The following is a 6,337-nucleotide window of genomic DNA, read 5'->3' on the forward strand; positions in this document are numbered from 1 at the left end:
TGTAGCCTGGAGCTCCCGTGGCTTCTGGAGACCCCCCTCCCTTGTTGCAGCGCGGTCGCGGGTGCCGACGGACCTGACGGCTGCTTCCAAGGGTGGGGGCCGGAGCAGGGAGCAGCGCGTCTTCCCCTGCATGCGGCCGGTTGCCGAGGACGCGATCGGGCCATTGCTAAGGCCGCGGTCGCGTCGTTAGGGTCCCGGTGGCTAGCGAAGAGGGCGCCGCCATTGAGGAGAGACTCGCGCATGCGCAGTGATCTCGCTGGCGCAGGTAAGGCCCCAGAGCTAGGGAGAAGTCGCGCGAGCGTGAGGCTAGTCAGGGAAAGGTTGAGGCAGCCCCAGACAGCTTGCGCAGGCGCAGGACAGGAGATAGAAAGCCCACGAAGGCCTAGCCTACCAGGGAAGGCTCTGAGCAGGGACTACGAGTCCCATGAGCCTCTGCATGCCCACGTGATGCCAGGGAGCCAATAGGGCTTAAGATGTCCCTGCAGAGTGGATATATTTCGCGCACTGGGGACCACGTTAGTCAGAGCTAGGAGCAGCCCAGGGAAGGAGGTAGGGTACAGGAGTCAGGGACAGCACCCCCAGGGCCCGAGATAGCTTTTAGTACCACATGAGAGTGAGTGTTGCCAGGGACTGTCCTAGGTTAGGGACCCTGTCACTCAGGTTTGTCTGTTGGAGCTGGGGAGCTGTAGGGGAAGGAAGGGTGCCGTGAGTGAGTGAAGCTCCTGCACCACGTAAGGTCCCCCACATCCCAGGTAGGCCCCAACTCCCCACCAGGTTAGTGGGTAAGCGCTGAGGGACGGCCCAAGATAGAGACGCTGCCCTTAGTGCGTGAGTGTGCTGTCTTGTCAGGGTCACGGCTGGCAGTGCTGTGAGGCCTGACAAGAGGACAGAGTGTTAGCGTGCAGCACGTTTGCTGTACGCATCCAGTAGGTTGCAGCGCATAGCTGCCCCGTTAGTTAGTGTTAGGGAGATTCAGCACTGGGAAGAGTAAGGGGAGCGGAGTAGGCTATTAACCCCTTAGGTTCCAGAGAGGTCCTCACTCCCCAGTTTGTGGTGCTACAGGGACAGGCCCTAGGTTAGGGACCGTGTCATGTAGTGCCAGTGTTATATAGGGACTCAGCGGACGCTGAGGTTCCAGTGAAGAGGTTTGGGCTCAAGTCTGTGCCCAGAAAGAGACTATCTTCAGGGTGGGATCGCCCCTGCGGACCCCAAGCAAGGATTCACCGGACCGGATCAGACGGGATCCCAGAACGACAGAGCCTTTGTGAAGTTCCTTGCAGGCCCGAGTGTAGGAGCACTCGGCCGGTACTCTATAAGTGCACCAACTAACCTTAACATTCTCAACACACGTAGTGGCAGCGCTGACCACGGGACAAAGGGGTTGGGCTGTGGGCACCGCGTGGGGATGTTATAATATGGTGGTGTTATAAGTAGGATGTAATAGTATAATTTGTTCATTCAGTAAACCTGTTATCCATAATACTGGTGTATGTGGTTTCTGGGTGGGTTCCTATGTTAGGGTCATTCTACATTCACATAGAATCCTCCATAGGTGGAGGCGCTGAAACCGAGAACGTTCCAGAGGATTCACCCCATGTTCTACGCACCCACACTATATATGCGATTGGATGGGGTGGAATACCCGTTACATTTGGAGGCGCTGCTGAGAGACCACCTGGGGTGCCCTGTTCCATTTTTTTTCCAAATTGTCCCATTCCTATTTTTGTCACCATGTTTGTAAAGTCCGGACACAAGGTACTTGCCTGGGCTTTGAGGCAATATCTAGAACCTGGCCAGGTAGTGGCGGTAGGAGGCATTCCCGCAATTATACCCGCGGTCAAGGTCCGGGAGTATATGTGTAAAATTCCTGGGTGGCCGTACTCATGTGTCTTAGATGAAGAACAAGATCCACGTCCACATGGAAAACCATACTTTTTGTTGTAACCCACACTGCAGATATATGCCTGGCAGAGGCACCGTCCGCATTGTTTATGCCCGGGGCCCCGTCTGAGGGGTACCCCCTAGTCTACGCAGACCCAGCAAAATGGCATCTCCCACCAAATCAGGAGAGCGCACGTGCTGCAGACTGCCAACCTGCACAGAAAGATGTTGCAACAATCAGAGCCCCTCCCCTGTGATGTGAGTGACTCAGCGCAGAGCCAGAACCACTCCCTTGTAGAAAGTGCCCTTCCTTTAGATTCCACCAGGGGGAGCAAGCACTGTGATCTTCAACCATACGTTGATGCCGTAATAGACTCTTTGATGTATGAGGATGAGATAGACTGTCAGGGGATACACCCTAATGTGTATGTGCCCTGGCGAACGCCAGGAATGGAAGTCCTTGCACTAATGTGTCCCTGCCTGCAAGAAGCCTATAGCGAGGGAGCTACTTTGTGCCAGTTACCCTTAGACTTCAAGACAACCGAGGTGAATGGGGAACCGTGTATACAGTGCTTTAGCCCCACCTGTGACTGTTCTAGAGGTGCACTGGCGTGGGAGCCCAAATGTGATTGCTGCGGTGCAATTTTCTTGATGCCTATTGTACCCCAGCCTACAGAGCCCGCTAAGGAGCCTAGCGAACCATCGAAGGAGAAGAGCGCGACCGCAGTGGAGGTACCGGAGCATGCCAGCTTCGTACCCACAACCACTGGTTATATCGCAGAAGACCCCGGTGACTCCCTTGCAGAGGATCCTATCGTGATATCCTCCGAGGAAGAGGTTGAAGTTCCATCGGTGGCGATGCGCCTACCGGCGAACCACCCCAGCGGTGATGCAGAGGAGACAGGGGAATCACAGGGTAAGGTTCTATACCCCCATCTTCTTTTGGTGATTCCAGCGACCAACCGCTCGCGGTGATGCGCCTGCCGGCGGACCACTCTAGTGAAATCATCGAACCCACTATCTCGGCAGATACAGAGCCTGCTGTGGGCTCGTGTGCCCTAGAGGAGGTGTATCCAGATGTTGCGAATCCTGATAGGGGCCCGTGTGCCCTACAACGGCCAGTCCGGCCTACTCCAATGGTACCCTCGGTCCTAGGCTTGGGACCAGTACCTAACGAAGACAAGGGTGAGTCGACTGCCCCAGGGGTGTTGGGGGTGAGCCTCCAGGTGACCGCGGAGCACGATAGCTCCTTAAGTCTGGTCACCGGGGCGAATGGCTCCCCTCTGCATCGCGTCCTGGCGGAGGTGTCTCCCTTAGAAGGTAGCTGTCCAGTGGTGCGAGTGGACCAGTACCTGCCTGATCGTGTTCCAGATGAAAAGGAACCCATCGCAAGCCAGTGGAGTGGTGAGGAACCTCCTTATTCCCCACCGGCTAGTGATCTGAGTGTGAGCCTATGCGCTCCAACCCAAATGGTCCCAGGACTGGGATCCAACGCTCCCGAGGTTCCAGTAAGTAAGTGGACTGCCCCAGAAGTGCCGGGGGCAGGTCCCGAGACAGCCGAGGTGGGAACTGACAGCGTCCCCGAGGACCTGTTGGCCACCGTGAATCACCGCAGTGGTAAGGTACCTACCCTTTACCCCCTGCCAGGTGAAACAGAGACTTTGCTGAAAGAGACATGGCCCATTGCTCGCTTCCCAGTGGAAGCCTCGGCCGTATGTAGGGACAAGGACTGTGTAGCGAGGGATTTAGTGAAAATTGCCTCTATGGAGCCCAAGACGGAGCGCTCAGTTCACCATGTGGTGGACCGAGGGAAAGGTCCTGGCCTCCTGGCCTACCGCATCCATGCCGCGGATGGCTGGGTAAAGGCCTGGTTAAGAGACACTGTGCTATTCCTTCCACCAGGGGGAGGAAGTAGTGCGGAACCGGTGACTGTCACTCCATAGTGTGCTCTTCAAGAGATTTTTCTGGGGGAGGCTCACGGATGCAAAAGTGAGGTACCCCCACATGATCAGTTAGGGGCACCCCACAAATGGTCTCAGCTAGTCTCGGGTATATTATGTGAATTGCCCTGTACCCTGATGTTTAAAGACCATGTGATAAGTTGTATTTTCGGTGTAATGCATTTTGATTATATAACTTTTATGTCGAGTGATGTCGTTCCCCAAGCGGGGACGTTGGATTTTTCACCAGGGGGAGAGTGTATCCTGGAGCTCCCATGGCTCCTGGAGACCCACCTCCCTTGTTGCAGCGCGGTCGCGGGTGCCGACGGACCCGACGGCTGCTTCCAAGGGTGGGGGCCGGAGCAGGGAGCAGGGCGTCTTCCCCTACATGCGGCCGGTTGCCGGGGACGCGATCGGGCCATTGCTAAGGCCGCGGTTGCGTCGTTAGGGTCCCGGTGGCTAGTGAAGAGGGCGCCTCCATTGAGGAGAGACTCGCGCATGCGCAGTGATCACGCAGGCGCAGGTAAGGCCCCAGAGCTAGGGAGAAGTCGCGCGAGCGTGAGGCTAGTCAGGGAAAGGTTGAGGCAGCCCCAGACAGCTTGCGCAGGACAGGAGATAGAAAGCCCGCGAAGCCCTAGCCTACCAGGGAAGGCTCTGAGCAGAGACTACGAGTCCCATGAGCCTCTGCGTGCCACGTGATGCCAGGGAGCCAATACTGCTTAAGATGTCCCTGCAGAGTGGATACATTTCACGCGCTGGCGACCACATTAGTCAGAGATAGGAGCAGCCCAGGGAAGGAGGTAGGATACAGGAGTCAGGGACTCCCTGTACTAGGCCAGCACACCCAGGGCCCGAGATAGCTTTTAGTACCACATGAGAGTGAGTGTTGCCAGGGACTGCCCTAGGTTAGGGACCCTGTCACTCAGGTTTGTCCGTTGGAGCTGGGGAGCTGTAGGGGAAGGAAGGGTGCCGTGAGTGAGTGAAGCTCCTGCACCGCGTAAGGTCCCCCACATCCCATGTAGGCCCCAACTCCCCACCAGGTTAGTGGGTAAGCGCTGAGGGACGGCCCAAGATAGGGACGCTGCCCTCAGTGCGTGAGTGTGCTGTCTTGTCAGGGTCACGGCTGGCAGTGCTGTGAGGCCTGACAAGAGGGCAGAGTGTTAGCGTGCAGCACGTTTGCTGTACGCATCCAGTAGGTTGCAGCGCGTAGCTGCCCCGTTAGTTAGTGTTAGGGAGAGTCAGGACTGGGAAGAGTAAGGGGAGCGAAGTAGGCTATTAACCCCTTAGGTCCCAGAGAGGTCTTCACTCCCCAGTTTGTGGTGCTACAGGGACAGGCCCTAGGTTAGGGACTGTGTCATGTAGTGCCAGTGTTATATAGGGACTCAGCGGACGCTGCGGTTCCAATGAAGAGGTTTGGGCTCAAGTCTGTGTCACGGTAGCTTGTGACAGGTTGTAATTTACACCAAAACTATATATAAATATATATATACCTGGGTTTGAACTGGGACGAGACTTAAGATATAATAAAGTGATTTTATTCCTTGATAAAGGTGAACACAACAGATATGTACAGAGGCGGCACATTTTATTTGAGTGCGGCTAGCTCCGCAAGCCTGGGGATGCCCGAGGGAGCCCTGGTGTCCCACGATGTGGGGGACGGCGGAAGGGGGTTCCGGGGGACCCGGCGGACCCGGCAGCGGGAGAGAGAAAGCCCCGATCGGAGGGCGCTCCTCCGTGTCTTCGGCGCGCGCCCGGCTCCCTCTGGCGCGCGCCAGGTTACTGCTGCGGCCGAGAAAGGGCAAATGCTCGAATAAACTCGGCCGCAGCAGTACAAATAACAGGCAAAATATAGACACTTACTTAAAGATTATGGCAAGAAAGCCAGCAGGATTACAGACTGGCCACTTCTCCCATATTTCAGCTGACATCACAGCAAAACAGGCAGGACACATGCATGGCATTTCTTCACAGCAATCAAGATGGTATATCACAACAGGCCTGATGACATGCAGGCATGAAGATCATTTGCATGAAGAACAATGAAGAACCATGAAGAACTTTGCATGAACAACATTTGCATGAACAACATGAACAACTTGGATAAAAGGGTGACTTTGACTTATATATCATTTCAACCCTGGTATCCCAGTTTACGGTTCCGTGCCGTCTAGTAAAATCCGATTTGAAGCTTTTGAAGCTCGGTTTGGACTTCCAGGGTCAGTGTGAAAAGTCAAACTTTCTCTGGTTAATTCCTTTTGTCCGTTGGGCCAAGCATAAGCAATTAGCCACTTAGCCTTTGATGACCAGGCTTGTCATTCCTGTTCATTATCATAGCAGGGGGTTGCAGTTTCTCAGAACTCAACCAAAATTTCATATTTACTGCAAATCACCTCATAACTTGAGTTCAGTAATACATACAATCAGGTGAGATATATTAATACAATCCTTGACACCTGACGCTCGCAGAGAGACCCTACATTACAGTGTAATATGAAAATTAATAGAGATATTAATAT

The sequence above is a fragment of the Ascaphus truei genome, chromosome 15, assembly GCF_040206685.1.
Source record: "Ascaphus truei isolate aAscTru1 chromosome 15, aAscTru1.hap1, whole genome shotgun sequence".
NCBI classification, from domain to species: domain Eukaryota; kingdom Metazoa; phylum Chordata; class Amphibia; order Anura; family Ascaphidae; genus Ascaphus; species Ascaphus truei.